Below are 22522 nucleotides of genomic sequence, written 5' to 3' on the forward strand. Positions count from 1 at the left end.
TTACCAGGATGTTGCCTGGAATGGTAGGAAAATCTTATGAGGAAAGGCTGAGGCACTTGGGGCTGTTCTCATTGGAGAAGAGAAGGTTTAGGGGAGATCTGATAGAAGTGTATAAGATGATTAGGGGTTTAGAAGGGTAGATACTAAGAACCTATTACCGCTAATGGAGTCAGGTGTTACTAGGGGACATAGCTTTAAATTAAGGGGTGGTAGTATAGGACAGATGTTAGGGGTAGATTCTTCACACAGCGGGTTGTGAGTTCATGGAATGCCCTGACCGTATCAGTGGTGAACTCTCCTTCTTTATGGTCATTAAGCGGGCATTGGATAGGCATTTGAAGTTATTGGGCTAGTATAGGTTAGGTAGGATTCGGTCGGCGCAACATCGAGGGCCGAAGGGCGTACTGCGCTGTATCCTTCTATGTTCTATGTTCTATGTTCTATGATTTAGAGAGGATATTCCTGTGGGATCGCCCAGTGAAGCTATGTTAGTGGAACTGAGAAATAAGAATGGGTCATCACGTTGATACGATCTGACTGCTGACCCCAAATAATCCGTGGCAGACTGAGGAACAAATGTATCGGGACATCTTAAATATCAACCATAATAATGGGGCTGTTTTGGTAGGGTTATTGAACTTTCCAAACCTAGACTGGGACTGCCAGTGTTCAGCGTTTGCAAGGGAGGAATTTGGTAAGTGTGTTCCAGAAAACTCCAATCAATATGTCAATGGTATGAAAAGAGAAAGGGGCAGAACCTGACCTCCCCTTGGGAATCAAGGTAGGGAAAGGGTCTGAGATGTGAGTGGGCAAGCATTTTGCCAAAGTGACCACAGTTCTAGTAGTTTGAAAACAGCTTTGGAAAAGTACAAGCCTGGTCCACAAGTGCAAGTTATAAAATGGAGCCTGACCAATCTTGATCGTATTAGCCAGGAACTTTCAAAATGTGATTGGGGAAGGGAATTATTTACAGGGAAAGGGAAGTTTGGCAAGTGAGAATATTTTTAAAGTGGGATAAACTAATCGATTAGCGCCAGCATTTTCCTGTTTGTGTGCAGCTCAATGCTGACAGCATTCGGAAACACTGGCTGTCTGTTGAGGGTCTGGTCAAGGAAAAGGGGGCACATGTCAGGTATAGCCAGCTGGATCAAGGGAATCCCTGAGGATATACAGGGGCTGTAGGAATACACTTTGAGTAGAAAACAGGAATGGAGAAAGGCTCAATGAAATAGCCTCAGCAGAGAAGGAATGGGGAATCCAAAAGTGATTGTATCAGTATATTAAGAGTGCATAAGGAACTCGGGACAAAATAGTATCCATTAAAGATCAATGAGGTCATCGATGTGTGGAACTGCAGGATATTTGCTAAGATCCTAAACAATTTTTTCACTCCAGAACTTTCTGTGAACAAAGACTGGGGAACTCAGGGAATAAGAGCAATACATTAGACCACAATTGGGAGTCCTCTGCAATTCAGGTCTCCCTGCTACAGGAAGGGTGTTGTGAAACTAGAAAGTGCTCAGAAAAGATAAACAAGATACTGCCCGGGTTGTTGCTGAATAAGCTGGGGTTACTGTCACTGGAGAATCGGAGACTGAGGGATGACCTTACAGAGGTTTATAAGAACATGAGCGGCATTGAGATTGCACAGACATTTGTGAGGCCTGTTCTGCAATACTCTGTGCAGGGCTCTGGTCGCCCAGTTATAGGGAGGATCTGATTAAGCTGCAGGGAGTTCAGAAGTGATTTACCAGGATATTGCTGGGTATGGAAGGATCGGGTTCTGAAAAATGGCTGGATAGGCTGAGTCTTTTTCACTGGAGCCTGGAGGTTGAGACATTATACTATAAAGGTTTATGAAAAAAAATGAGGTATATAGATCAATTTAATGGTCGTTGCCTTTTCCTCAGGATGGGGGACTCTCAGGAGTAGGGACCACATTTTTAAGGTTAGAGGAGAGAGCTGTTCAAAAAAAAAGATATGGGGCAATTTGCTACAGCGAGGGTGGTTTGAGTGTGGAATGAACTTGCTGAGAAAGGGGTTGATGCGGGTACAATTACAACATTTAAAAGATATTTGGATAATCAGGTGAATAGGAAATGGTTGGAGTAATATGGACCAGCAACAGGCAGCTGGGAAGAGTTGAGTTTTAGATGATGGTGGGTATCAGCTGAAGGGTCAGTTTCCATGCTGTTTTGCTTTATGACAAGAATATGGTTTTATTCCATTATTGAAGGAAGGATCAGGGCTGGGTCCACTGATGTGCATCATCTATATAAATGATTTGGTTGAAAATATAGGAGTGATTGTGCGAAAGTTTGTTGATGATCAAATTAATGGTGTAGTGGGCAGTAAATACGGTTATCAAAGGGGATCTTGACCAACTGGGCCAGTGGACCAAGGAATGAAAGATGGAGTTTAATTCAGGTGTTGGATTTTGTAAAGACAAACCATAGAGGACTAATATAGTTAATGGAAGGGCTCTGGCCAGGGTTGTCGAACAGAGAGAGAGAGAGAGAGAGAGAGAGAAAGAGAGAGACCAGGGGTGCAAGTTTCATTGTTCCTCGGAAGTGGCATACCAGGTGGACAGGGTGGGGAAAGCGGCATTTGGCACATTTGCCGTCATTGGCTAGCACTTTGTTACATACGTTGGAGATATTTGTAACATTGTCGTCAATATTTCCCTTGGGCTGAGGAATCCACGGGGTGACCCTAAGAATGGTGAATAACCAAGGGTAGGTGAGTCCAAAACTAGAGGGTATAAACAGTAGGTGACAGCGCAAGGATTTAAAGAGGGAGCTGAGGGGGAACGTTATCCACAGAGGATGGTGCATAGACGGAATAGGCTGCCTCAGGCACATGGGAGAAACGTGAACAATTACAGCATGGAACAGACATCTGGGAGGTACATGGAGAGGAGAAGGTTTGAAGAGATAAGGGCCAAATGCAGGCAAATGAGACTCATTCAGTTTAGGTAACATGGGCAGTATTGAGGAGTAGGACCACAGGTTCTGTTTCCGTGCTGTATCACTCTGTATCCAGTTAAAGAGGATTAGTGTACCAAAATAAGGCATGTTGTAGACACTGAAACAAGTTACAGCGATAGGGATGGTAGTCTGGAATGCAGTACGTCTCAACTATGTGGAGGGACTATCGGGAATGGAGCAGGTTACAGGGACAACTACTGTGCACAAGCCATGCCACAGATACAGTGTTGCAGAGTTGTGAGTCTTAGTACAGTGTTGGCGGGAGAACACAGAACAGAAAGATCCCAGGCAGCATTCCCAACCTCTTGTCGGAGGCCTACTCTCCCCTCTGTTCTACTGATGCTCACTAAGACATCACAGGACTGGATTGATAACTATGAACTCCCGATGTGTCTCAGTGCAACTAAAGTTAAAGTAGACGTGGTGATTGAGCATGGGGTGTGTCTATACTGTGCTCCCCATCCAGCACTGCATCTATATTATGTATTGTTAGCCAATGTTTGCAGCCCTCCCATTGCTCTCTGCTCTGTGCACTGTGAGTGATCTTACCTCACTGCAGGATTTATTAAAGGCTCCAGATCTCCCTGCCCTTTGTCTCCCTGGCTGACCAACCATCTTCAATAAGGTGATGGATGAGACGCACAGCAGTTGGGAAGTCTATTGAGTCAGGAACTTCTCGAGTACCTACAGGAGACAAAGAAATGGACAGAATGGGAAATTAGACTGATTCAGTGAGGGTTATACATGGAGAATGGAAATGAGCCCCACAGATATCTGGGAAATCCCAAACTCCACCCTGGCCTGTGCTGTTGCGTCTCTCTGGAGTGGAGAATTCTGTTGGCCCAGGATCTGGAGTAGCTGCAAGAGCGAGAGGCACCGACAGAGGCAGCAATTAGACCCACACAGGGAGGGATACCACATGGACAGATACTGAGTGATACCACCGGAGTGCTGGAAGGCTTCAGGATCACACAGTCATGTTGGAAGAATGGGTTTAGCTTCATGTATCAGTGTTCAGGGATGAGCAACCAGTGAGCAGGTGAAGTGATGGCCTAGTAACATAATTGTTAACGCATTTGTACAAAACCTCAGCTAATGTTCAGGGGAGGCAGGTTTGAATCCCATCATAAGATATGGTGGAATTTAAAATCAATAATTTTAAAAATAGCAATTAACAATCCATAAATAAATATGAAACCATTGCTGATGTACAAAAATCATAATCCCTTAGATTAGATTCCCTCCAGTGTGGAAACAGGCCTTTCGACCCAACCAGTCCACGCCATCCCTCCGAAGAGTAACCCACTAATACCCATCTCCCTCGACCTAATACACCTAACATTATGGGCAATTTAGCATGGCCAATTCGCCTGACCTGCACGGCTTTGGACTGTGAGAGGAAACCGGAGCATCCGGAGGCAATTCACGCAGACACAGGGAGAATGTGCAAACTCCGCACAGTCGCCCTGGGCTGGAATCGAACCTGGGACCCTGGTGCTGTGAGGAAGGAGTGCTAATCACTGAGCCATCCCGTGGCGCCCACTTGTCCTTTCGACAACGAGATCTGATCATCCTGACGTGGTCTGCACGACATCCCCACAGCAAAGTGTTTGCCTCTCAATTACTCTCTGAAATGGTCGAGCAAGCTATTCAGTTCATGGGCAGCTCGGGATAGGCAATAAAGGCTGGTCAGCCAGAGACACCCACATCCCAGACCTGATTTATATAAAAAATCCAAGAGGATGGTCCCCCTGGAACCGTGGTGGGACCAATGTCCTGGCCAATCATGTCGGTAGGTTTATGGACAGGGCTTTAAACTGACAGAGAGGAGGCAGGGACAGGGTTCAGGTGAAAGGAGCTTTCCAAATACAAAGAGAAAAGGTGGAGCATCGGAACAGCATGGGGATGTGGCTGAAGGCAACAGAAAGGAACAGGATGGGACAGAGTTTAACTAAAACTGTACATCAGTGAGTAGGTTTGTGATAAGAAATTTTGGGAAAGAGTAAATTGTGGTTTTGTTTGAATGGACGAAGTCTAATCAACAAGGCAGATGGATTTGTGACACAGAGATAAAAGAGATTTAGACACCAGAGAGATGTAGTTACAGGGTGAACAAAAGGTGACATAAATATTCAATGGCTCACAACCTTGTGGAAACTCAGGCAAAGTGGGTAACGCTAACAATAATTGAGAACAAAGGCATTACAGAGAAAGCATTTGGCCACAGATCATGAAGTCGAGTCAGTCTGAATGGAAATTCTGCCAAGGACACACGCAGCAGAGCAGTTTTAGCCACCAAACAGCATTTCCTTGCTCATCACTGCATTAAATAGGAACTCATTGGAATTTTTTAACAAACACATTGTGAGAATTTTGGGAAACATCAATATTCACAAAATGTGTGACAGTCACACCGACAACAGTGATATTGGAAATGGAGTTCAGATAATTAGTTTTCACTGTTTCTTAGAATAACACATTGTGCAACTGGCTAGGGACATAACTATCTCAGAGTGACCATTGTGTGATGAAACTTAGTGAATGAGTAATGTCACTGGGAGAGATCCTCAGGGAAATTGTGATAAAGTGCAGTTTAAAGAAATATAAAGTTTTAAATTGAGTCACAGAAAGGACCAACTACAACTAGAAACAAAAATTACCAATAACATGAGTTTGAGAGAAGAACTGACCAAGGTAAATAGGCTAAACAGACTGAAATATGTGCCTGTAAATGAGCAGTGGAAAACATTTGAAAGAGCAGTGTAAAACACTCAACAAAAGGTCATTCCCTTGAAACAGACAAATCCTCAGCAAGAAATTCCCATCGGTCCCTCACTCAAGTAAAAAGGATCAAATTAGATTATCAGGCTTAGAGGATCACCAATAAGTATTTAAAATCCTGAAGTGAGAGAATGTTTTAGGAGTTAGTTTTAAAGAGATTGCAAAGGGTCTGCTCGCAGGAGGAGGTCAGATGGAAGACGGAATAATTGTCAAGGTTTTATGTCACAAAAGGAACCGGGAGAGCTGAATGTGCTGGAGGTGGTGAGAGTGTTACACAGAGTGGTCAGGGTCTGAACGGTGTTACAAAGCCAGTACAGATTGCTGCAGCGGGAGGGGTTTGCAGAGGTAGGGAGGGACATAGGTATTTTTATTTATTCATTCATGGGATGAGGATGTCACTGATTGGACAAACATTCTTTGCCCCACTGCTAATTACCCAGAGTATAGCACAGAGTCAGCCATATTGCTGTGGGTCTGGTGTCCCGTGCAGGCCAGACCAGGTTAGAATGTCAGATGTTCTTCTCTAAAGGACGTAAGTGAACCAGATGTGTACTTCCTACTGGTCAACAATGCTTTTATGTACAGCCACAACATGACATCCCAACTCCTACTCTCAATGCTCTGCCCAAAGAAGGTAACCATCCCAAAGGCCTGCTCCACCAACCTGTCTACTTGTGACACCACTTACAAAGAACAGTCTACCTGCATCCCTGGGTCTCTGACTGACAACACTACTCAGGGCCCGAACATTAGCAGTACAAGTCCCACCCTGGTTTGTTTCACCAAAATGGATCACTTCACATTTATCGAGTTAAACTCCATCTGCTATTCTTCAGCCCACCGTCCCAGCAGTACTGTTCATCCTGTTGTATCTTGGATAAATTTCTTCACTATCCATATTATCAATTTCAGTGTCACTCAAAAAAACGTACTTACCACAAAACCGATATTCCCATTCAAACCATTTATCCAAATGACAAACAACAGGGGACCCACTTCACCGCTAGTCACATGTCTCCAGTCAGAAAAACAACATGCCTCCCATTGCCCTCTGTCTCCCACCATCAAGCCCAATTTTGTATCCAGTTGACTAGCTCCTCCTGAATAGCATATCATTTTACATTGATCTGAGCTTATCACCTAGTTTACCAAACAGAACACAGAACACAGAACAGTTCAGCCCAAGACCTTTCGGCCATGATGTCATGCCCATCTTTGACCCAACTGTAAGATCAAACTAACTTACATAACCTTCATTCTACTATCATCCATGTGCCTATTCAAGAGTCTGTTAAAATATCCCGTTCTACCCACCCACCACTCTCTGTGTAAAGGACCTACATCTGAAATCTCCCCTTACCCATCCTCCAATCGCCTTACAATCATGCCCCCTGGTACCATGTATGCCATGGGATAAAGAGGTCTCTCACTGTTCACTCTCTCTTTGCCTCACACCACCTTGTTCACTTCTACCAAATCACACCACACTCTTCTTCACTCCAATGAGAAAAGCCTTAGCTCCCTCGACCTTTCTTCATAAGACATGCCCTCCAGTACAGGCAGCATACTGGTAAATCTCCTCTTTACCCTCTCTCAAGCATCCACATCTTTCCTGTAATGAAGGGATCAAAACTGAACACAATATTCTAATTGGGATCTAAACAGGGCTGGATAGAGCTGCAGCATAACCTCATGGCTATAAAACTCAATCCTCCAGCTAATGAAAGCCAATGCAACATATTCTTTCTTAACAACACTATCAGCTTGGTGGCAAATTTGATGGATCTCTGGTCATGAAATCCAAGATCCATCTGTTGCTCCACACTATCCAGTATTCTGCCTTTATCCCTGTATTCTGCATTCAAGTCTCACCTTCCAAAATGCATCACTTCACACTTTTCCAGGTTTGACTTTATCTGCCACTTCTCAGCCCAGCTCTACATCCTGTCAATGTCCCATTGCAACCTCTAGCAGACATCCACACTATTCACCACTCCACCAACCTTCGTCTCATTGGCAAACTTACTAACCCACTCTTCCACTCTCAAATCCAAGTCATTCATAACTCACCAAGAGCAGAGGTCCTGTAACCTCTCCGTGCAGAAAACCACTGGTCACCGAGCTCCAGGCTGAATGCTTTCCATCTGGCATCACCCTCTGTCTTCTATGGGCCAGGAATTCTGTATCCAGACAGACAGGTTTCCATGTATCCCATGCTCTGTACTTTCTCAATGAGCCGTAAATGGGTTTTGTCACATTCTCAAAGGATTCAATAAAATTTGTGAGTCATGACCTGTCCCTAACAAAGCCATGATGACTTTCTCTAATCAAACTATGGTTTTCCAAGGAATCATAAAGCCTGTATCTCAGAGTCTTCAATAATTTGGACATCACAGACAGAAGACTGACAGGTCTGTGATTCGCAGGATTATCTCTATTCCCTTTCTTGAACAACGCATGGCTGATTCACCTAACCTGCACATCTTTGGGCTGTGTGTGGAAACCGGAGCACGCGGAGGAAACCCACGCAGACATGGAGAGAATGTGCAAACTCCACACAGACAGTCACCTGACGCTGGAATTGTGATCGCGCCCCTAGTGCTGTGAGGCAGCAGTGCTAACCACTGAGCCACCGTGCTGCCCCATGTAACTCTCTAGAGCCCTCCTTCTGATCCTTGGTTCCTCAACCTTAAGTCAGCTTCCTTCTTCCTCTTGACTAGATGTTCTACATCCCTTGGAACCTTGTCAAATGCTTTGCTGAAGTCCATGTAGACAATGCTTGACTGCTCTGCCTTCATCTATCTCTTGACTCGAAGAGTCAATCCAGTTTGTGAAACACGGTTTCCCACTCACAAATCCATGCTGAATATTTCGAATCAGCCCTTGCCTTTCCAAATATATGGAGCTCCTTTCTTTCAGAATCTCCTCCATCAACTTACCCAGCACTGGCTCACTGGGCTGTGATTTCCTGGCTTTTCCCTGCAGCCCTTAAGTGATGGAGTAACATTAGCCACCCTCCACTCTTCCAGTAACTCATTGTGTCTGTTGATAATATAAATATCTCTGTTAGGGACAATGCAGTCTCTTCCCTAGCTTCCCACGAATATTCAGGCATAGACCCAATGAGCTACTGAGGATTAATTAACCTTTAATTGTTTTAAGATTCCAGCACTTTCTCTTCTCTGGAGAGGATTCTTTCCAAGACATCGCTATTTATTTCCCCAAGTTCCCGAGATTCCATGTCTTCCTCCACAGTAAATTCTGACATCACTATTTTGTATAATATCTCAACCACCTCCAGTTATGGTGCCCTATTCTCTCCCAAGTTACTCTTTAGCCCTTATTGAAACTTGTGTAAAGGTTTCTGAAAATTCAAATAAATCGTATCTTCGGTACAGCCACTCCTACACCTGTATCTATCCTGCCATTTATGCTCACACCAATAAAAATACAATCCTACAGGCTCAAAGCAACATTCTCTTTTTATTAAAAGTGTTTCTAAGGGTCCAGTTATTGTTCACTGACATATCCTTTCAAACACATTCCAGCTCCCGACCTACTATCAGGCCAACACTGTTTGGTTTCAGACTGGCAGCAGAACGGGTTATGGGAGTTCGTGTTTAACAATCTGAAAAAGGGAGCTTACAGGTTCAACAGGTAATAGATGTTTTCGAAATAAGGAGGGTCATGGGGACTGAAGGGACATTATGGAGATAGGGAGTGATGTGGGGATTGTATGAGATTATGGACATAGAGAGTGCAGTGGTGACTGAAGAACATCATGGAGATAGGGAGTGATGTGGGGCCTGAAAGAGAACAAAGAGGTCGGAGGGCTGTTGGGCCTGAAGAAGGTTGCACAGATCAGGAGGATCATGGGAATTGAAGGAGGTTACTCTGAATGGGAGGGTCGTTGGGTCAGGATGAGATTATGGAGTTAGGGAGGTTTGTGGGGAAGGATTCAGGTTACATTGATAGGAAGAGTCATGGGGACTGAAGGAGTTTATGGAGATAGGGAGGACTGTGGGGACTGAAGGAGGTTATATAGATAGTAAGTTTATAGAGAACCACAGGAAAGAAGAGCAGATATCGACCATTTGAACACAGAGTCGGTCCCACCATTCAATATGATCAGGACTGATATCCAACCCAGTCCAGTGTTCCTGCTTTGACACCTAACCCTGATATTATAGTGATGACTGGCATTCAGTGATACAGCAGGCTGTAGTAACTGGGACGGGGTGGGGTGGGGGTCTTACAGAGATAGGGAGGGTTGTGGAAGCTGGAACAGATGACAGATACAGGGCGGGTTTTAGGAATGGGAGGACTTTACACGGATTTGGAGGAATGCAGGGATGGAACGTGGTAACAATCGCAGGGAGGATTTTGAGAGCTTGATCTGAGACAGGTACAGCTGAGAACAGAAGTGAGTCAAACAGTCAGGACAGGCAGGGACAAGGTAGGATTAATAAATTAAATTGCATTTATTTCAATGCAAGGTGCCTAACAGGGAAGGCAGATGAACTCAGGGCATGGATAGGAACATGGGACTGGGATCTCATAGCTATTACAGAAACATCGCCCAGGGATGGGCAGGACTGGCAGCTTAATGTTCCAGGATACAAATGCTACAGGAGGGTTAGAAAGGGAGGCAAGAGAGGAGGGGGAGTGGCATTTTTAATAAGGGATAGCATTACAGCTGTTCTGAGGTTGGATATTCACAGAAATACATCCAGGGAAGTTATTTGGGTGGAACTGAGAAATAAGAAAGGGGTGATCGCCTTATTGGAATTGTATTATAGACCCCCCAATAGTCAGAGGGAAATTGAGAAACAAACTTGTAAAGCGATCTCAGCTATCTGTAAGAATAAGAGGGTAGTTACGGTCGGGGATTTTAACTTTCCAAACATTGACTGGGACTGCCATAGTGTTAAAGGTTTAGATGGAGAGGAAATTCTTAAGTCTGTACAAGACAAGTTTCTGATTCAGTATGTGGATGTACCTACTAGAGAAGGTGCAAAACTTGACCTACTCTTAGGAAATAAGGCAGGACAGGTGACTGAGGTGTCAGTGGGGGAGCACTTTGGGGCCAGCGACCATAATTCTGTTTGTTTTAAAATAGTGATGGCAAAGGATAGACCAGATCTAAAAGTTAATGTTCTAAATTGGAGAAGACCAATTTTGACGGTATTAGGCAAGAACTTTTGAAAGCTGATTGGAGGCAGATGTTCGCAGGTAAAGGGATGGCTGGAAAATGGGAAGCCTTCAGAAATGAGATAACAAGAGTCCAGAGAAAGTATATTCATGTCAGGGTGAAAGGAAAGGCTGGTAGTTATAGGGAATTCTGGATGACTAAAGAATTGAGCGTTTGGTTCAGAAAAGGAAGGAAGCATATGTCAGGCATAGACAGGATACATCAAGTGAATCCTTAGAAGAGTATAAAGGAAGTAGGAGTATACTTAAGAGGGAAATCAGGAGGGCAAAATGCATACATGAGATAGGGCTGACAAATAGAATTAAGGAGAATGCAAAGGGTTTTTCCAAATATATTAAGGAGAAAAGGGTAACTCGGGAGAGAATAGGGACTCACAAAGATCAGCAAGGCGGCCTTTTTGTGAAGCCACAGAAAATGGGGGAGATATTAAATGAATATTTTGCATTAGTATTTACTGTGGAAAAGGATATGGAAGATATAGACTGCAGAGAAATAGATGGTGACATCTTGCAAAATGTCCACTTAACAGAGGAGGAAGTGCTGGATGTCTTCAAACGGTTAAAGGTGAATAAATCCCCAGGAACTGACCAGGTGTACCCGAGAACTCTGTGGGAAGCTAGAGAAGTGTTTGCTGGGTCTCTTGCTGAGATATTTGCATCACCGATAGTCACAGGTGAGGTGCCGGAAGACTGGAGTTTGGCAAACGTGGTGCCACTGTTTAAGAATGGTGGTAAAGACAAGCCAGGGAACTATAGACCAGTGAGCCTGAACTCAATGGTGGGCAAGTTGTTGGAGGGAATCCTGACGGACAAGATGCACATGTATTTGGAAAGGCAAGGAGAGATTAGAAATAGTTGACATGGCTTTGTGCGTGGGAAATCATGTCTCATAAACTTGATTGAGTTTTTTGAACAAGTAACAAAGAATATTGTGGAGGGCAGAGTGATAGATGTGATCCATATGGACTTCAGTGAGGTATTCGACAAGGTTCCCTATGGGAGACTGATTAGCAAGGTTAGAACTCATGGAATACAGGGAGAACTAACCATTTGGATACAGAACTGGCTCAAAGGTAAAAGACAGAGAGTGGTGGTGGAGGGTTGTTTTTCAGACCGGAGGCCTGTGACCAGAGCAGTGCCACAAGGATCAGTGCTGGGCCCTCTACTGTTTGTAATTTCCATAAATGATTTAGGTGCAAACATAGGAGGTACAGTTAGTAAGTTTACAGATGACACCAAAATTGGAGGTGTAGTGGACAGCGAAGAGGGTTACAACAGGATCTGGACCAGATGAGACAATGGGCTAATTGGCAGATGGAGTTTAATTCAGATAAATGTGATGTGCTGCGTTTTGGGAAAGCAAGTTTTCTCAGGACTTATACAGGTAATGGTAAGGTCCTAGGGAGTGTTGCTGACCAAAGAGACCTTGGAGTGCAAATTCACAGCTCCTTGAAAGTAGAGTTGCAGGTAGATAGGATAGTGAAGGCGGCATTTGGTATGCTTTTCTTTATTGGTCAGAGTATTCAGTACAGGAGATGGAAGGTCATGTTGCGGCTGTACACAACATTGGTTAGGCCACTGTTGGAATATTTTATGCAATTCCGGTCTCCTTCCTATCGGAAGAATTGTTGTGAAACTTGAAAGGGTTCAGAAAAGATTTACAAGGATGTTGCCAGGGCTGGAGGATTTGAGCTACAGGGAGTGGCTGAACAGGCTTGGGCGGTTTTCCCTGGAGCTTCGGAGGCTGAGGGGTGACCTTACAGAGATTTACAAAATTATGAGGGCATGGATAGGATAGGATAAATAGACAAAGTCTTTTCCCTGGGGTCAGGGAGACAAGAACTCAAAGGCATAGGTTTAGGGTGAGAGGGGAAAGATATAAAAGAGACATAAGGGGCAGCTTTTTCACGTAGAGGGTGGTACGTGTATGGAACGAGCTGCCAGAGGATGTGGTGGAGGACGGTACAATTTCAACATTTAAGAGGCGTTTGGATGGGCATATGAATAGGAAGGGTTTGGAAGAATATGGGCCGGGTGCTGGCAGGTGAGACTAGATTGGGTTGGGATATCTGGTTGGCATGCACAGGTTGGACCAAAGGGTCTGTTTCCGTGCTCTACATCTCTATGACTGTATCACTCATGGAGGTTATAGAAATAAACTGCGTGGTCGCGTCTGGAAGAGATTAAAGGTAGAAAGGTTTGTAGTTACTAAAGGAAATTACATCAATAGGGACCAGCAGAGTTTACAGAGACTGAGTGTGTCTTAGAGACAGGAAGAGTTTATAGTCATCATTAGAAATGCAGAAACTAATTTTGAGAGAAGCAGGGTCACTCTGCTTTGTGCCCAGAGACAAGGAGGAGTCTAACAGCTGGAGGAGGTTACTAAGGTACAGAGCTTTTTTGTTGGCGTGACGGGAAGGTTACAGAGATCATGAAGGTAGCAGGAGTTCAAAAAAGTCACAAAGACAGGGAGGTTTTTCAGGTCTGGAAAGGACTACACTGACAGGGATGGCTTAAGGAACTGAAGAGTTAATTTTCTTCAGTTAAGGAGAGATGTGACAGAACCCAGGATTAAAGACAAAGGCAGAAACTTGGAGAGTTTTACTGATATGAGGAGCTTACAGGGATAAGCAGGATTGTAGGGGCTGATAGAGATAGGGAAGGTGGTATCGATGAAACAGACAGTGGAGAAAATGGCAGACATAGGGAGGGTTCTGTGGAACAGATGAATTTACAGACAAGATGGTGATAATGAAGCCTGAGATTTTTCTCATGTTCCTTGTCCAGCATTATTCCTACATCATGCCCTCAGGTTCTGAATTAAAGCCCATGAACTCCTCCCTGTGCTGTTTACTGTGAGTGATCTTACTGGCTGCAGGATTTACTGAAGGCTCCAGATCTCACTCTCCATCTCTCTCTGGCTGACCAACCGTCTTCAATGTGGTGATGGACGAGACAGGAATTGGGAATTGTGCTGAGTCAGGGACATCAGGAATACCTACAGGAGACAGAGAAATAGACAGAATGGGAAATTAGACTAATGCAATGAAGTCCCACAATGAACATAGAGAATGGCACTGAGTCCCACAGAGATATGGAAATTCCCAATCTCCATCCATGGCCTGTGCAGTTGCTTCCCTCTGGAGTGGGGAATGCTGTTGGCTCAGGATCTGGAGTAACTGCAAGAGTGAGAGGCACTGACAGAAGCAGCAATTAGAACCACACAGTGAGGGATATCACATGGAGAGAGACTGAGTGATATCAGCAGTGTGCTGGAAGGTGTCAGGATCACACAATGGTATCATTAGAAGTGGTTCTGACCAGTGAGCACTCAGGGAGGACTGAGCTATTTCATTGGGATAGGCTCCTCTGGTACCAGGATTATGCAGTGTGCTATAAACAGACACAGATGAGGAGGGGGACAGGTCTCAGGTGAATGGAAATTCCCAAGACCAAAGAGAAAGGTTGAAATATTGGAACACCCATGGAGATGTGGATGAAGACCAACAGAAAGAAACAGTAAGGGACTGAGTTTAATTAAAATACGACATTATCAAATAGATTTGTGACAGGAAATTATTGGTTAAAATAAAGTAAATGCCATTTCCGCCCCTTACAATTCCTCATACACCACAAGTGACATCACTTTCGTCCCTCACATCATCGCTGATGTCACACACTCAGTGACTGCCGCTCCCCCCGCTGCCGTGTTTGCCAACACTTCCGTCCCCACCAACACCACTAACCTGTATTCTGCTGACACCACTCCCAGGTCCCACCGTCACCATCCCCGCCCGCAGAACCCTAAGGGGAACACCACACCTGTCCATGACTCCATCCCCATTCCCCCTAACACCACACCCACACCAGTTACAGGCACCGTCGCCGCCCCCAGCTCCATACCTACGCCTGGTCCCAGCTCCCACTCCTGCCGAGTTTTCACCATTCCCCCTGACCTCCCCCGTCACTGAGGACGAATGATCAGTCCTCAGCAAAGGCCTCATCTTTATCCCTCTCCGTCCACACATCAATTAATTTAATACACACAGTGACGTCGAACGCTCCTTCCACCGCCTCCGCCTCAAAGCTTACTTTTACAATGAACACTTCCACCTATTTTCTGAGAACCCCTTTTCCGGCCTCCAATACACTCCATCCACCTGGACACCCCGCGCTGGCCTATCACCTGCCTTCGATCCCTTCATTTCCAACTTCCACCGACACATTAACTGCCTCAACCTATCTACCCCCTCTCCCACTCCAACCTCTCACCCTCACAACGCCCAGCCCTCCACTTCCTCTGCTCCAATCCCGACCTCACCATCAAACCAGCAGATAAAGGGGGTGCAGAGGTAGTCTGGTGCACTGACCTCTACACCGCTGAAGCCATCATGCCAACTCAAAGACACCTCCTCCTACCACCCCCTTCACCATGACCCACCTCCCATCACCAAACGGTCATCTCCCAAACGGTCACCGCCCGGTTCTACCTCCTTCGCAAGATCCACAAGCCTGACCACCCTGGCCGACCCATTGTCTCAGCATGCTCCTGCCCCACCGAACTCATGTCTGCCTACCTCGACATTTTCCTATTCCCCCAGTTCATGAAATGTCCACATACGTTCGAGACACCACCCACACCCTCCACTCCTCCAAGACTTCCGTTTCCCTGACCCCCAATGCCTCATCTTCACAATGGATATCCAATCCCTCTACACCTCCATCCACCATGACCAGGAACTCTAAAGCCCTCCGTTTCTTCCTCTCCCGACATCCACAACAGTACCCTTCCACCGATACTCTTATTCGTTTGGCTGAACTTGTCCTCACCCTTAACAATTTTCCTTCAAATCCTCCCACTTCCTCCAGACCAAAGGGGTAGCAATGGGCACCCGCATGGGCCCCAGCTATGCCTGTCTCTTTGTTGGCTACGTAGAACAGTCCATCTTCCGTCGTTACAATGGCACCACTCCCAACGTCTTCCTCTGCAACATTGATGACTGCATTGGCACCACCTCGTGCTCCCTCAAGGAAGTTGAGCAATTCATCAACTTCACCAACACATTCCATCCTGAACTTAAATTTGCCTGGATCATCTCTGATACCTCCCTCCCCTTCCTGGACCTCTCCATCCCCATTAATGACAACCGACTTGACACTGACAATTTTTTACAAACCTTCCGACTCCCACAGCTACCTAGATTACATAACTTCCTACCCTACCGTTTGCAAAATTCCCAACCCCTATTCCCAATTCCTCTGCCTCCGCCGTACCTGCTCCCAGGTGGGCCAGTTCCACCACAGAACACACCAAATAGCCTCCTTCTTTAGAGATCGGATTTTCCCTTCCCACCTGGTAAAAGATGCCCTCCAACGCATCTCGTCCACATCCCGCACCTCCGCCTTCAAACCCCACCCCTCCAACCGTAACAAGGACAGAATGCCCCTGGTTCTCACCTTCCACCCTACCAACCTTCCCATAAACCAAATCATCCGCCGCCATTTCCACCACCTCCAAACTGACCCCACCACCAGTGATATATTTCCCTCCCCACCCCTCTCCACTTTCCACAAAGACCATCCCTGCGTGACTACCTGGTCAGTTCCACGCCACCCAAAAACCCACTCTCCCTTCCTGGCACCTTCTCCTGCCACCGCAGGTATTGCAAAACCTGCGCCCACACCTCTCCCCTCACCACCATCCAAGGCCCCAAAGGAGCCTTCCACATCCAACGTTTTACCTGCACATCCACCAATATCATTTATTGTATCCGCTGCTCCCGATGCGGTCTCCTCTACATTGGGGAGACTGGACACCTCCTAGAAGAGCACTTTAGGGAACATCTCTGGTACACCCGTTCCAATCAACCCCACCGGCCTGTGACCCAACATTTCTACTACCCCTCCTACTCTGCCGAGGACATGCAGGTCCTGGGCTTCCTCCATCGCTGCTTCCTCACCACCCGACGCCTGGAGGAAGAACGCCTCACCTTCCGCCTCGGAACACTTCAACCCCGGGGCATAATTGTGGACTTCACCAGTTTCCTCATTTCCCCTTCCCCCATCTCACCCCACCTCCAGCCTTCCAGCTCAGCACCGCCCTCATGACCTGTCCTAATGGCCTATCTCCCTTCCCACCTTATCCACTCCATCCTCATCTCTGACCTCTCACCCCCATCCCCACCCCCATTCACCCATTGTACTCATTGCTACCTTCCCCCATCCTCCACTCTGACCTAGCACCTTCTTCCCCACTCCATTCACCTATTGTTATCTATGCTACTTTCTTCCCATTCCCACCCTCGCTCATTTATCTCTCCACTCTGCAAGCTCCCCGCCTCTGTTCCTGAGGAAGGGCTTTCGCCCGAAACGTCGATTTTCCTGTTCCTCGGATGCTGCCTGACCTGCCGTACTTTTCCAGCACCACTCTAATCTAGACGCTGGTTTCCAGCATCTGCAGTCCTTGTTTTTACCTTATTGAAGGAGGAGATTACCGAGATAAGGCATATTGTAGACACTGAATAAAGTTACAGGGGTTGGGATGGTCATCTGGAATGCAGTACATTTCAAATATGTGGAGGGACTATCGGGAAGGGAGGAGGTTACAGCCATAGGATCTGTTACAGGAATTAAAAATTATTGAAGACACTGGACTACAAGAAATGCCATAGATACAGTATTGCGGAGTAGTGAGCTTTAATATAACAGAAGTTGCATTGGGGCGGTGATTGAGTCCGAGGTGTGCGTATACTGTGCTCGCCTCCAGCACTGTATCTATGTCATGTTGTGTTAACAAATGTTTGGAGCTCTCTCATTGTTCTTTGCTCTGTGCACTGTGGGGGGGCCTTACCTCACTACAGGATTTATTGAAGGCTCCAGATCTCCCTGCCCTTTGTCTCCCTCTGGCAGACCAACTGCGTTCAATGTGGTGATGGACAATCCACCCCGCAGCTGGGAAGGCTATTGAGTCAGGACTTTCCTGAGTACCTACAGGAGACAGAGAAATAGACAGAATGGGAAATTAAACAGATGCAGTGATGGTTACACATGGAGAATGGCACTGAGTCCCACAGAGATCTGTAAAATGGAGCGATATTAAGTAATAGTCCCAGATTGCTGGAAGATGTCAGGATCACACAGTCATGTTGGAAGAATGGGTTTAGCTTCATGATGCCCTTGTATCAGTCCTCAGGGATGAGCAGATGAAGTGATGCCCTAGTGCTATTATTGTGAGAGAATGTATCCAAAACCTCAGCTAATGTTCAGGGGAGACAGGTTTGAATCCCGCCATCTGAAAAGGAGACATTTGAAATCAATCATTTTAAAAACAATTATTAACAATCCACTAATAAGTATGAAACCATTCCTGAAGTACAACAAATCCAAACACTTGTCCTTTAGATACGAACATCTGCCCATCCTGTCCTGGTCTGCATGATAATACCCACAGCAAAGTGTTTGCCTCTCAATTACCCTCTGAAATGGCCGAGCCAGTTACTCAGTTCAGGGGATTCTAGGATTGAGCAAGAAAGGCTGGTCAGTCAGAGACACCCACATCCCCTATCTGATTTTAAAATGAAAGCTACCAGGATGGTCCCCCTGGAACTGTGCTGGGACCTGTGCCCTGGCCAATCATGTTGGTAGGTTATTGGATAGGGCATTAAACTGGCAGAGAGGATGCAGGTGAAAGGAGGTTTCCAAATCCAAAGGGAAAAGGTGAAGCAATGGAACAGCATGGTAATGTGGCTGAAGACAAACAGAAAGGAACAGGATGGGACAGAGTTAAACTAAAATTGTACATCAGCAAATAGATTTGTGACAGAAAATTGTGGAAGAGAGGATATTATGTTTTTTTTTTGAATGGACAATGTTGCTGCAATAAGGTGAATGGATTTGTGACACAGATATAAAAGTGATTTAGACACCAGGGAGACATGGATACAGGGTGAACAAAAATATTCAGTGGTTCGTAATCCTGTGCAAACTCAGGCAAAATGGGTAACGCTAACAATAATGGATAACAAAGGCATTACAGAGAAAGCATTTGGCCGCAGATCATGAAGTAGAGTCAGTCTGAATGTAAACTCTGCCTACTACTTGCCAAGGACACAAGCAGCAGTTTTAGCCACCAGACAGCATTCCATTGCTCATCACTGCATTAAACAGGAACTCATTGGAATTTTTTAACAAAGGTATTGTGATAATTTTGGAAAACTTCAATATTTGTATAATCTGGGACAATCACACGGACAACATTGATATTGGAAGTGGAGTTCGGTTAAATTTTTTTCAGTGTTTCTTTGAAAAACACATTGTGCAACTGTTAAGGGACATAACTATCGCAGAGCGACCATGTAATGAAACTTAGTGAATGAGTAATGTCACCTGCAGAGATCCTTCGGGAAATTGTGATGAAGTACAGTTTAAAGAAATGTAAAGTTTTAAAGTGAATCACAGAAAGAACAAGCTACAACTAGAGTTTGAGAGGAAAACTGACCAAGGTAAACAGGCTAAACAGACTGAAATATGTGTCTGAAAATGAACAGTGGAAAACATTTGTAGGAACAATGCAAAGTACTCAACAAAAGAACGTTCGATTGAAAAAGTAAAATCCTCAGCAAGAAACTCCCACTGATCCCTCACTCAGGACAAAAGGGATCATACTAGATTATGAGGCTGAGAAGATCACCATAAAGTCCTGAAGTGAGAGTGTGTTTTAGGAGTAAATGTTCATGGATTGCAATGGGTCTGCTCACAGGAGCAGGGCTGTGGGAAGGGGAACCTTGGTCAGGGTTCATTGACACAATAGGAACAGGGAGAGGTGAAGGTGGGAGGTGGTGAGAGTGTTATAGAGAGTGGTCAGGTCTAGAATGGTGTTACAAAACCAGTACGGATTGCTGCAGCTGGACTTGTTTCCAGAGGTACGGAAGTGCATAGGTCTTTTTATTTATTCATTCGTTGGATGTAGTTGTCACTGCCTGGACGAACATTCTTTGACCCGACTGCTAATTACCTAGAGGGTAGCTCAGAGTCAGCCATATTGCTGTAGGTCTGGATCAGATTCCTAAAAGGAGGTAAGTGAACCAAATGAGTTCTTCTTACTGAACAACAATATTTTTATGATAGCCTCACCAATGTATTTTACAGATGCACCATTACATGCCAACTCTTACTCTGAATGCTCTCCCCAATGAAGGTAAACATCCCAAATGTCTGATTCACCAGCCTGTCTACCTGTGACAACATATTCAAGCCAATTTTGTATCCGGTTCACTAGCTCCTTCTGAATGCCATGTCCTTTTACACTGATCTGAGTTTATCACCCAGTATACCAGACAGAACACAGAACGTAGAACAGTACAGCCCAAGACCCTTCGGCCATGATTTCATGCCAACCTTTTATCCAACTGTAAGAACAAAGTAAACTACATACCCTTCATTTCACTATTATCCACATGTTATCCAAGAGTCTATTAAATGTCCCGAATGTGTCTAATTTTACTACCACCACTGGCAGTGCATTCCAACCACCTACCATTCTCTACCCGCTTATCCATCCTCCATTCACCTTAAAATTATACCGCCTTGTAATAACCATTTATTCCATAGGAGGAAATGTCTCTGACTATTCACTCTCTCTCTGTGCCTCTTATCAACTTGTTCACCTCCACAAAGTCAGCCCGCTCCCTTCTTCACTCCAATGAAAAAAGCCTTAGCTCCCTCAACCTTTCTTTGTAAGAACTGCCCTCCAGTCCAGGCAGCATCCTGGTAAATCTCGGGTGTACGCTCGCTAAAACTTGCACATCCTTCCTGTAAACAGGGGACCAGAACTGAACACAATATTCCAAGTGTGGTCTCACCAGGATGCTATAAAGATGCAGTAACACCTCACGGCTCTTACAATCAATCCCCTTCTTAGGGAAGCCAACACAACATATGCCTTTTTAACAACCCTACCAATGTGCGTGGCTATTTTGAGGGATCAATGGACATGGACCCCATGGTCTCTCTGTTCTTCCACACTGCCAAGCATTCTGCCTTTCACCCTGTATCCTGCATTCAAATTCCACCTTCCAGAATGAATCACTTCACATTTTTCCAGATTGGACTCCATCTGCCACTCCCAGCCCAGCTCTGCGTCCTGTCAATGTCCCACTGCAACCTACAACAGCCCTCCACATTCCCCATCACTCCATCAACCGTCATGCGATTGGCAAACGTACTAACCCACAATCCGAGTCATTGACAAAAATCACAAAGAACAGAGTGCCAGAGCCGATTGTTACAGAACCCCACTGGTCACTGAGCTCCAGGATCAATACTGTCCATCTGCTGCCACCCTCTGTCTTCTCTGGGCCATCCAATCCTGTATCCAGACAGACAGATTTCCCTGTATCCCAATCATCCTTCTTTTCTGCATGAGCCATCATCGTATTCTGTCATATCCTCAAAGAATTCAATAAGGTTTGTGAGGCATGACCTGTCCCTCACAAACCCATGCTGAATGTCTCTAATTAGACCATAGAACATGGAACAGTAGAGCACAGAACAGGCCCTTCAGTCCACCATGTTGTGCCGACCATTGATCCTCATGTATGCACCCTCAAATTTCTGTGACCATATGCATATCCAGGAGTCTCTTAAATGTCCCCAATGACCTTGCTTCCACAACTGCTGCTGGCAACGCATTCCATGCTCTCAGAACTCTGTGTAAATAACCCGCCTCTGACATCCCCTCTATACTTTCCTCCAACAGCTTAAAACTATGACCCCTCATGTTAGTCATTTCTGCCCTGGGAAATAGTCTCTGACTATCGACTCTATCTATGTCTCTCATTATCTTGTATACCTCAATTAGGTCCCCTCTCCTCCTCCTTTCGTCCAATGAAAAAAGTCTGCTCTCAGTCAACCTCTCCTCATAAGATAAACCCTCCAGTCCAGGCAGCATTCTGGTAAACCTCCTCTGAACCCTCTCCAAAGCATCCACATCTTTCCTATAATAGGGTGACCAGAATTGGATGCAGTATTCTAAGTGCGGTCTAACCAAAGTTTCATAGAGCTACAACAAGATCTCACGACTCTTAAACTCAATCTCTCTGTTAATGAAAGCCAAAACACCATATGCTTTCTTAACAAACCTGTCCACTTGGGTGGCCATTTTAAGGGATCTATGTACCTGCACCCCAAGATCCCTCTGTTCCTCCACACTGCCAAAAATCCTATCCTTAATCCTGTATTCAGCTTTCAAATTCGACCTTCCAAAATGCATCACCTCGCATTTATCCAGGTTGAACTCCATCTGCCACCTTTCAGCCCATCTCTGTATCTTGTCAATGTCCCGCTGCAGCCTACAACAGCCCTCTATACTTTCAACGACACCTCCAATCTTTGTGTTATCTAAAAACTTGCTGACCCATCCTTCAATGCCCTCATCCAAGTCATTAATAAAAATTACAAACAGTTGGAATGCTACGAGTGATTGCGGAGTTTACAGGGATAAGGTTGTTGGTAGGACAGGGCTGGATTACACAGACAGGGACTGT

The 22522-nt window shown here is 45.4% G+C and overlaps 1 long non-coding RNA gene across 1 annotated transcript in view; it reads right to left on the reverse strand.

Annotated features, from left to right (window-relative positions):
• Nucleotides 1–7938: 7938 nt before the first annotated feature.
• The window catches only part of LOC132809936 (uncharacterized), a 45013-nt gene continuing 30429 nt past the window's right edge, over nucleotides 7939–22522 (reverse strand). The window contains exons 4-6 of the long non-coding RNA XR_009642646.1: nucleotides 17830–17966; nucleotides 13849–13977; nucleotides 7939–8027 (exon numbers count right to left, since the gene is read on the reverse strand). This is a non-coding gene — a long non-coding RNA (uncharacterized LOC132809936). The remainder of the gene's footprint in view (nucleotides 8028–13848; nucleotides 13978–17829; nucleotides 17967–22522) is intronic.

This window comes from Hemiscyllium ocellatum, unplaced genomic scaffold (genome assembly GCF_020745735.1).
Source record: "Hemiscyllium ocellatum isolate sHemOce1 unplaced genomic scaffold, sHemOce1.pat.X.cur. scaffold_144_pat_ctg1, whole genome shotgun sequence".
Taxonomy (NCBI): domain Eukaryota; kingdom Metazoa; phylum Chordata; class Chondrichthyes; order Orectolobiformes; family Hemiscylliidae; genus Hemiscyllium; species Hemiscyllium ocellatum.